We start from the raw sequence: 11,312 nt of genomic DNA on the forward strand, positions 1-11,312 counted from the left end.
GTGTTTTGGGGGTTATTTGCTGCAGGAGGGACTGGTGCACTTCACAAAATAGATGGCATCATGAGGAAAGGAAAATCATGTGGATATTTTGAATAAACAACTCAAGACATCAGTCAGGAAGTTAAAGATTGGTCGCAAATTGGTCTTCCAAATGGACAATGAGCACAAGCATACTTCCAAAGTTGTGTCTAAATGGTTTAATGACAACAAAGTCAAGGTATTGGAGTCACCATCTCAAAGACCTGACCTCAATCCTATAAAATATTTGTGGGCAGAACTGAAAAAGCGTGTGCGAGCATTGAGGCCTACAAACCGGATTCAGTTACACCAGCTCTGTCAGGAGGAATGGGCCAAAATTCACCCAACTTATTGTGGGAAGCTTGTGGAAGGCTACCCAAAACGTTTGACCCAAGTTAAAAATTTAAAGGCAATGCTATCAAATACTAATTGAGTGTATGTAAACTTCTGACCCTCTTTGAATGTGATTTTAGAAATGAAAGCTGAAATAAATCATTCTCTCTACTATTATTCTGACATTTCACGTTCTTAAAATAAAGTGGTGATCCTAGCTGACCTAAGACAGGGAATTTTTACTAGGTTTATATGTCAGGAATTGTGAAACGTCCGACTTCCGACTTCACCTGTATGTTTTAGAAGCTAATACAGTGACGCTATTACTGTGTATCTCCAGTAGGGCAACATCTGAAAAATAGCGCACTTGGTAGTGTGTACCGGTGCTCGACCAGTCGGCTAAATCCAACATCACCCACGACAGAGAATGTTTGATTGTCAAGGGCAACAAATTCCATAGTCTTGGCTTTAATAGATTTCGCCTTGTTGACTGCTCGATCCACACAGCAGACATTGTGTGGGCTAGGTTAGGAATGCTGTGTTGCCATTATTACGTCATGTACCTACGTTAAATAGGTATGCACGGTAACTAGACATCGGGCCGATTTTTAGCTAATATTGTCCGATTACGATATGTTCACCAATATACAGTGGCTTGCGAAAGTATTCACCCCTATTGAATTTTTTCTATTTTGTTGCCATACAACCTGGAATAATGTAGATTGTTGGGGTTGCTGTATCATTTGATTTACACAACATGCCTACCACTTTGAAGATATAAAATATTTTTTATTATGAAAGACAAGAAATAAGACAAAAAACAGAACTTGAGCGTGCATAACTATAAACCACTCAAGTGTTGCTTTAGCAGTATGCTTAGGGCCATTGTCCTGCTGGAAGGTGAACCTCCATGCCAGTCTCAAATCTCTGGAAGACTGAAACAGGTTTCCCTCAAGAATTTCCCTGTATTTAGCACCATCCATCATTCCTTCAATTCTGACCAGTTTCCCAGTCCCTGCCGATGAAAAACATCCCCACAACATGATGCTGCCACCCATGCTTCACTGTGGAGATGGTGTTCTCGGGGTGATGAGAGATGTTGGGTTTGCGCAAGACATAGCATTTTCCTTGATGGCTGGCAGGGTAGCCTTGTGGTTTGAGTGTTTGACTAGTATCGAAAGGTTGCACGATCGAATCCCCGAGCTGACAAGGTAAAAATTTGTCATACTGCCCCTGAACAAGGCAGTTAACCCATTGTTCCTAGGCCATCATTGAAAATAAGAATTTGTTATTATACCTTTTTTAAAGGTAAAAACTAACAGCCAGAAAGCTCAATTTTAGTCTCATCTGACCAGAGTACATTCTTCCATATGTTTGGGGAGTCTCCCACATTTTTTTTCTCCCGCATTTCGTGGTATCCAATTGTTTAGTAGCTACTATCTTGTCTCATCGCTACAACTCCCGTATGGGCTCTGGAGAGACCAAGGTTGAAAGTCATGCGTCCTCCGATACACAACGCAATCAATCCGCACTGCTTCTTAACACAGCGCCATCCAACCCGGAAGCCATTCGCACCAATGTGTCGGAGTAAACACAGTGCACCTGGCAATCTTGGTTAGCGCGCACTGCGCCCGGCCCGCCACAGGAGTCTCTGGTGCACGATGAGACAAGGATTTCCCTACCGGCCAAACCCTCCCAAACCCGGACGACACTAGGCCAATTGTACGTCGCCCCACGGACCTCCCAGTCCCGACCGGTTACGACAGAGCCTGGGCGCAAACCCAGAGTCTCTGGTGGCACAGCTGGCACTGCAGGTACAGCGCCGTTAACCACTGCGCCACCCGGGAGGCCGCACATGCCTTTTAGCGAACACCAAACATGTTACCTTATTTTTTTCTTTAAGCAATGGCTTTTTTATGGACACTCTTTTGTAAAGCCCAGCTTTGTGGAGTTTACGGCTTAAAATGGTCCTATGGACAGATACTTCAATCTCCGCTGTGGAGCTTTGCAGCTCATTCAGGGTTATCTTTGGTCTCTTTGTTATCTCTCTGATTAATGCCTTCCTTGCCTGGTCCGTGAGGTTTTGGTGGGCGGCCCTCTCTTGGCGGGTGTGTTGTGGTGCCATATTCTTTCCATTTTCTAATAATGGATTTAATGGTGACCTGTGGGATGTTCAAAGTTTTGGATATTTTTTTATAACGCAACCCTGATCTGTACTTCTCCGCAACTTTGTCCCTAACCTGTTTGGAGAGCTCCTTGATCTTCGTGGTGGTGCCCCTTGCTTAGTGGTGTTGCAGACTCTGGGGCCTTTCAGAACAGGTGTATATATACTGAGATCATGTGACACTTAGATTGCACACAGCTGGACTTTATTTAACTAATTATGTGACTTCTGAGGTAATTGGTTGCATCAGATCGTATGTAGGGGCTTCATAGCAAAGGGGGTGAATACATATGCACCTACCACTTTTCCGTTTTTAATTTCTTAGAATTTTTTTAAACAAGTTGTTTTTTCACCAATTTGGACTATTTTGTGTACGTTCATCACATGAAATACAAATACAGGTTGTAACGCAACAAAATAGGAAAAATGCCAAGGGGGTGAATACTTTTGCGAAGGCACTGTATCGTGCATCCCCAGTCTAAAATGTATCAAATTTACTTTGAAGACTATGTCATTATGCTTCTATTGTTATGAAGGCATACACACATAAGGATACTTTTGAAATTTAATCCAGTGTATATTTTATAAATACAATTTTGAATGATTTATCTTGAGGACAAAAAATAACACTTTTAGTGATATTGACCCAAATAGTGAAAGCTGCTGGGAGACATCTGAGTATGACAGCGTTGACATGGGAAAAGGTTTGAGATGACATCAATCAGCCGAGGGTGGAGTCAGGTTTTACTGAATCTTAGTTATAGTGGTAGTACTGCAATATAATGCAATAGAAGCAGTTCATTGTAGATATGCAAGCTAAACCTATGATTTGTGTGTATGTAACATTGCTCAAACCGAATATGAAGTTTATCATCATATGTAGTGGCTAGTAGGGACAGAGCTGTAAGGGGAGGGGGGTGCCACCTTCATAAAGCAAGGACTTCCCTGCAGGATGCTAGACAGAGGTATTGAACAGGACTACTGTATGTGGTGTTGGAGGTGTGGTTTAGAGGAGTGGTGCTAGTGGTAGTGAACTACTATAATCCTTTTCAGATATTTGGACCTGGAAGTGCTGGAGAGGGTGGAGGGCAGGATAGAAGTAAGATAATATGGTGTGGGGATTTTAATGCCCTCAACACGCTCTGGGGAGGAAACAGATGGAGGGAAATGGCCAAGTGTTCAAAAATCTGATAGAAATGAAAGATCTGGTGTGCTCTAATGATGGCCGAGGGACCAGGATTGATGTAGCCACAGGGAAAGAGTTTGCCTTGGAACTCACTCTGGTATCTAGTGCGATGCCAGGAATCTGTGAGTTGGAGGTATGGGAGGAGTCGACAGTAGGGAGTGATCCTTACTCCATATTATGCCCAGTAAGCCGGAGGGAGGTGGGCAAAGTGGGATCAGTTTCAGGAGCTGAGTGAGCATGTGAGGCCTCGGGTGGAGTGGGCATTGGATAGTATGAATAACTGGTTGAGAACAGCATTAGTGGGGGCAGCTACTGAGACTATATAGAGTTCAGGGAGGAGGAGGAGGAGGAAAGCAGTCCCATGGTGGACGGAGGAGTGTGGGGAAATGGTGAGGAGTAGTAGGGACAGGTCATTTAGAGTACTGAAAATGACGCATAACTCCCAACATCTGTCAGTCAAAGTGTTCACGAGTGAGAAGGATGTGTCAGTAACAGACGAGGAGAAGGCAGAGATGACGACAAATGCGTTTGTAGAAGTGCATAGCTCTAGATATTTGTCAGAGGAGGGGCAGAAGGGGAGAGAGAAAATGAGAGAGGAGCATCCTGAAGTACTGGATAGGAGGGAGAATGTAAATGATGCGTTGAATGCACCATTTACCATGGCAGAGGTGAAAAGGGCAATAGGTAAGGCAGGGTTAACTTCACCTGGGAAAGATCAGGTGTTATGTTGGCCCATCTTAGTGATGAGGCACTGGATAAGGTTTTGGTGTTGTACATCACAGTGTGGGAGGAGGGGAAACGACCAGACAGTTGGAAGCAGGCAGTAGTGGTACCAATCTGGAAGCCAGGGAAGGACCCAACGAGGCCAACAAGCTATCGGCCAATAGCTATAACATCACATGTATGTACGATTATGGAACGTATGATTACGGAGAGGCTAACTTACTTCCTGGAGAGCAGGGGGCTAGTATCGCCACATCAGAGTGGGTTCAGGCAGGGAAGCGGAACTATGGACCCAGTGCTCTGCTGAGAAACAGAGGTCAGGATGTGGAGAAGGCGTATGATATGATGTGGAAGGAGGGATTGTTAATCAAGCTTGATATTATGGGGGTAGGAGGGAGAACTTACAAATGGATAAAGGATTTCCTGTTTGGAAGATCTATCCAGGTGAGGGCGAGAAAGTCACTATCAGGCACCTGGTGGATAACGGTACACCATAGTAGGGGAGAGTGATCAGTCCTTTGTTGTTCTCAATCATGATCAATGATGTTTACTCTCAGGTACAACCGGATATTGGGAGGTCGTTATTTGCAGATGATGGGGCCTTATGGAAGAGGGGAATACATTTGCATAGTCAGGGAGGTACATGAAGCAATTGACGAGGTAGAACAGTAGGCATTAATGTGGGGATTCAGGTTCTCTGTAGAGAAAACTCAGACAGTGTTCTTTACCAGGATGAAGGTGGGAGATGAAGTATGCTTGATGTTATATGGGCAAGACTAAGAGAGGATGGGGGGATTCAGGTTCCTTGGGGTGTACTTTGACACTAGAACCAGACTGACCTGGGCAGATTACATTGAGAGAGCTGTGGAAAAGTGTAAAAAGGTGCTAAATGTGATGCGCTGTCTGATGGGGAAGGATTTGGGGGCTGGCCGTTCCTCATTGAGGACCATGTATGTTGCATTGATCCGATCTGTAGTAGACTATGGCAGTATAGCGTATGGTTCAGTAGCCCAGACACCCTTACCACGCGACAATGACTCAGAATATATAGTGTGGTATTTCGGACGTCCCCAGTGGCTGCACTACAGGTGGAGATGGGGGCTATGCCATTGCATTTTAGGAGACAGCAGCTGGCAATTCATTATTGGGTCAATCTACAGGGACATGGAGTGTCTCATCCTGCAAAAGGGATTTTACAAGCATGCTGGGAAGATAAGCAAAGACAAAACACGAGCTTTGGGTCGGTAGGTAATACCCAGGCGAAGGAGATGGGACTGTATGAAGGGAGTTTAGTCCAACGGTAGCTGTTCCTGTAAATCCACCATGGCCACTCCCGCCTCCAGTCGTTGATCTAGAAGTGTTGGAGAGACTTCAGAAAGATATGGAGGGAGGATTTTGTGGCCATTTACACAGATGGTTCAAAAGATCCAAGGACACGTACTGGGTAAGCATTTGTAGTGCAGGAATGTGGGATGGAAATCAGGAAATTTATTACAGATCATCTGGCTGAATATATACGGCGGAACTGATGGCCGGACGGTTGGCTTTGCAGTTGGTGGAGGAAGTCAAGCCAGACAGAGTAGTTATTTGCTCTGATTCATGTGCAGTGTTAATGCCTTTCCAGTCCTTTAGGTCACGTAGCAGACAAGACCTGCTTTATGAGGTGCTACAACCCCATGGCAGGATTAGACAAATGGATATACAGATAAGATTTACTTTGGTCCCAGCCCATGTGGGGTTGGAGGGGAACGAGGCAGTTGATATACTGGCTAAACAAGCACTTAGAAGTGGGGATGTTGATGTTATAGTTTCAATGAGCAGGGCAGAGGCAAAAAGCCTGATGTGGACAGTGATGGTACAGAGATGGCAGGAGCCGTGGAACAGAGATACTAAGGGCAGGCTTTTATTTGAAGTACTGAGGAAAGTCAATGAGGGGAGGACGGCAGGCAGGGACAGAAGAGAAGAGGCTATTTTTACAAGATTAATGGTGGGACACAGCCAGTTGAATAAGTCCTTAAATGTGATAGGAAAGCATCCAACAGGAAAGTGTAATTTTGCCAGGAAACAGAGACCGTGGAGCATGTATTGCTACAGTGTGGGCAGTATCAGAAGGAAAGAGAGAGGCTGAGGTCCAGTATGAGGGAGAAGGGGTTACAGGAAATTATTTTAAAGAGTATATTGAGTAGGACATCATTAGATATAGTCTCAAATATTTTCTTATCTTTTTTTAAGAGCAAAGAGGCTGTCAGGTAGGATTATTTTTCCCCGTCTCTGGCCCACACTCCAGTACAGTAGGTGGCAGTAATGCACCATACCGTTGGATGCCAACCGCCAATAAACCCCACAGAAGAAGAAGTAGACTAATTTGCCTCATGCACACCCGCATTTAAACAAGGAAACAGCGCCGCGAGGTAGGTTAAATGATATGATTATACTCTACCAACACTTCAATCATTATTCTAGTAATATTTCACATTGCTAGATCATGTACCTTTAAATAGGCAGATTTATACATGGCACGCACAGCAAACACTTGACTTTGGCGTCAAAGTATTGTTGGCAAACAAATGCACTACTCAATCCAACATTCTCTTTTGTTTCAGGATCCTTGGCTATACCTTGAAGAGAAACAATAAAGAGTCTTTCTTCAACCAATCATTTGTTTCAGTGTCATTGTCTACAAGTCCTGGACATGCACTCCATGACGAGGTGCTTGTTAAGTTCTCATTGTGTAGACTGCGGCACTGCCTATGGAGCAGACTTGATTTGTGATTACAGGTCTCCATCATGAAACGCAGATGTCCCGCTGTTAAGCTCCGGAAAACAAGACTCTCACGTGGTTTCTTTGGGATATCGGATGCTTTCTGGGACCTCTTCTGTTTTGGAAAGGAAATGTGCTCTGGCTTTCGCTGGTTTCCTGGTCGTCTCAGGTCTCCGCCTGAGTCTAATCAAATTGAATTGGTCACACACATATTTAGTCGATGTTATTGCGGGTGTAGCGAAATGCTTGTGAACAAAAAAAAAAGTTAAAATACTGCGAAGTTCCTTATGAACTGGAAGCAGAGATTCTATATCTGTTGGCGCCATCTTAAGATCAACCCCGCGCCGTGTACATTGTTCATTTATTTCTGTGGCATCTCCTCATCCTTAATCTGGATTTCAGTGATGAGCATGAAACAGGGGCTCCCGAGTTGTGCAGCGGTGTAAGGCATTGCATCTGAGTGCAAGACTACAGTCCCTGGTTCGATTCCAGGCTGTATCAAATCCCGTGTTTAGGAGTCCCATAGGGCAGCACACAATTGTCACAGCGTTGTCAGGGTTTGGCTGGGGTAGGCCGTCATTGAAAATAAGAATCTGTTCTGACCTGACTTGCCTAGTGTTAAAGAATATTAAAAAAAAAATATGGAAAGAAATGTAACCCCCTGACATACACACAGTCTGTATACTCATGACTGCTTTGTAAACAGCACTATTCCTATTTACCTCTACATTGTTTTTTATGGCCTTAATGCCATTTCCAGCCATCTCCCTGGCGGTTGCAGTGCGTTAAGTAGTCTTGGTAGAGGGTGTCACACAACCTCTTTAAAGTGGCATGTCAATCGGTTCATGGGATAATTAACAACCTTACCTTCTTCTGGGTTTTCTTTTCACTAACACAAATGTATCCCCATTCAATTTCACCACAGTTAGAACCACTTGGAGATAAAGCTCCCTACCAAAGCAAATATTGTAGAAGTGTAGTCTGTCCTGCTTTCTCACTTGTTAGATAAGAGTAAATTGAAGCACAGCTGGCATGTCTCCCAACAGCCAGAGGAGATAAAGGAGAAATACACATATTTCCTATAGGTTTGGTCTTGATAGTATGTAGATGTACATGTTTATAACTTTGTATTTTTTCAAGTTTATTATGGATCACACTAACCTCCTCCAACAATTTAAGTGGATTATGTCAAATCCATGCCAGAGTTGCACAAAGTAGAGCCTTCTTTTACAGTGCCTTTGTATTCAGAACTTTTTCCACATTTTGATACGTTACAGCCTTTTAGAAAATGTATTAAAACCTTTTTTTCCCTCAATCTACACACAATAACCCATAATGGCAAAGCAAAAACAGGATTTTGTACATTTTTGCAAATAAGCCAAAATATCACATTTACATAACTATTCAGAACCTTTACTCAGTACATTGTTGAAGCACCTTTGGCAGCGATTACATCATCTTCTTGGGTGTGATGCTACAAGCTTGGCACACCTGTATTTGGGGAGTTTCTCACATTCTTCTTTGCAGATCCTCTCAAGCTCTGTCAGTTTGTATGGGGAGCATTGTGGACAGCTATTTTCAGGTCTCTCCAGAGATGTTTCATCGGGTTCAAGTCCGGGCTCTGGCTAGGCCACTTGGCCACTTAACAACATTCAGAGACTTGTCCCGAAGCCACTCCTGCGTTGTCTTGGCTGTGTTCTTAGGGTGGTTGTCCTGTTGGAAGGTGAACCCATGCCCCACCCCAGTCTGAGGTCCTGATCACTCTGGAGCAGGTTTTCATCAATCTCTCTAATTTGCTCCGTTCATCTTTGCCTCGATCCTGACTAGTCTTCTAGTCCCTGCCGCTGAAAAACATCCCCACAGCATGATGCTGCCACCACCATGCTTCACCGTAGGAATGGTGCCAGGTTTCCAACAGATGTGATTCTTGGCATTCATGCCAAAGTGTTCAATCTTGATTTCATCAGACCAGAGAATCTTGCTTCTCATGGTCTGAGAGTCCTTTAGGTGCCTTTGGGCAAACTCCAAGCTGGCTGTCATGTGCTGTTTACTGAGGAGTGGCTTCTTTCTGGCCGCTCTACCATAAAGGCATGATTGGTGGAGTGCTGCAGATATGGATGTCATTCTGGAAATTTCTCCACAGAGGAATTCTAGAGCTCTGTCAGAGTGACCATCGGATTGTTGGTCACCTCCCTGACCAAGGACCTTCTCCCCCGATTGCTCAGTTTGGCCGGGCATCAAGCTCTAGGAAAAGTCTTGGTGGTTCCAAACTTTTTCCATTTAAGAATGATGGAGGCCACTGTTTTCTTGGGAACATTCAATGATGCAGAATTTATTTGGCGAGTCTTCCCCAGATATGTGCCATTACACAATCCTGTTTCTGAGCTCTACGGACAATTTCTTTGACCTCATGGCTTGGTTTTTGCTCTGACATGCATTGTCAACTGTGGGACCTTATATAGACATGAGTGTGCCTTTCCAAATCATGTCCAATCATTTTAGTTTACCACTGGTGGACTCCAATCAAGTTGTAGTAACATCTCAAGGATGGTCAGTTGAAACAAGATATACCTGACCTCCATATCGAGTCTCATAGCAAAGGGTCTGAATACTTATGTAAATAAAGGATTTATTTATTGTATTTTTTTATACACTTTAAAAAAAAGGTGTAAACTGTTTTCACTTTGTCATTACGGGTATTGTGTCTAGATTGCTGAGGATTTGTTGGTATTTAATACATTTTAGAATAAGGCTGTAATGTAACAAAATTCTGAAAAAGTCAAGGGGTCTGAATATTTTTCAAATGTCATTCTCTATTGTAAATTCAGCAAAAAAAGAAACATGCTCTCACTGTCAACTGCGTGTATTTTCAGGCAACTTAACATGTGTAAATATTTGTATGAACATAACATGATTCAACAACAGACATACAGTACATTGAACAAGATCCACAGACATGTGACTGGAATAACAGAAAATGAATAATGTGTCCCCGAACAATGGGGGGGATCAAAAGTAACAGTCAGTATCTGGTGTGGCCACCAGCTGCATTAAGTACTGCAGTGCATCTCCTCCTCTTGGACTGGACCAGATTTGCCAGTTCTTGTTGTGAGATGTTACCCCACTCTTCCACCAAGGCACCTGCAAGTTCCCAGACATTTCTGTGGGGAATGGACCTAACACTCACTCTCCGATCCAACAGGTCCCAGATGTGCTGAATGGGATTGAGATCCGGGCTCTTCGCTGGCCATGGCAGAACACTGACATTTCTGTATTGCAGGAAATCACTCACAGAATGAGCAGTACGGCTGGTGGCATTGTCATGCCGGAGGGTCATGTCAGGATGAGCCTGCAGGAAGGGTACCATGTAACGCACAGTGTTGAGATTGCCTGCAATGACAACAAGCTCAGTCCGATGATGCTGTGACACAGTGCCCCAGACCATGACGGACCCTCCACCTCCAAATCGATCCCGCTCCAGAGTACAGGCCTCGGTGTAAATCTCATTCCTGCGACGATAAACTCGAATCCGACCATCACTCCTGGTGAGACAAAACCACGACTCGTCGTTTGCCAGTCCTGTCTGGTCCAGCGATGGTGGGTTTGTGCCCATAGGCGACGTAGGCGACGTCTGTAAACTGTTAATGTCCACAGGTGCATGTTCATTAATTGTTTATGGGTCATTGAACAAGCATGGGAAACAGAGTTTAAACCCTTTACAATGAAGATCTGTGAAGTTATTTGGATTTTTCTGATTATCTTTGAAAGACAGGGTCCTGAAAAAGGGACGCTTCTTTTTTTGCTGAGTTTAAATCCTAATGTTTGATACACACAGAGTATTAGAGGCTTATTTTGGATATGTATTTTCAATCAAAAACTGCATGATACACTGACAATGGAGACAGGAGAGAATGTCCTTCATTTGCGAACTTCTATGCTCTGCAAACAGCTTTCTACTGCCACAATGGCAACCTTAGCATTTCTAAAAACATAATTAATGTTTGTTAGTTCAGGTCCAACGACGACAGAAATACACAGAAAAACAACCTTTACAAGGAGGGTAAAAAGTTTTGTTTTGTTTAAAAAGGTACTAGGCATTAGAAAACAAATAATACCACCACCGAGGA

The sequence above is a fragment of the Oncorhynchus mykiss genome, chromosome 11 (assembly GCF_013265735.2).
Source record: "Oncorhynchus mykiss isolate Arlee chromosome 11, USDA_OmykA_1.1, whole genome shotgun sequence".
NCBI classification, from domain to species: Eukaryota; Metazoa; Chordata; class Actinopteri; order Salmoniformes; family Salmonidae; genus Oncorhynchus; species Oncorhynchus mykiss.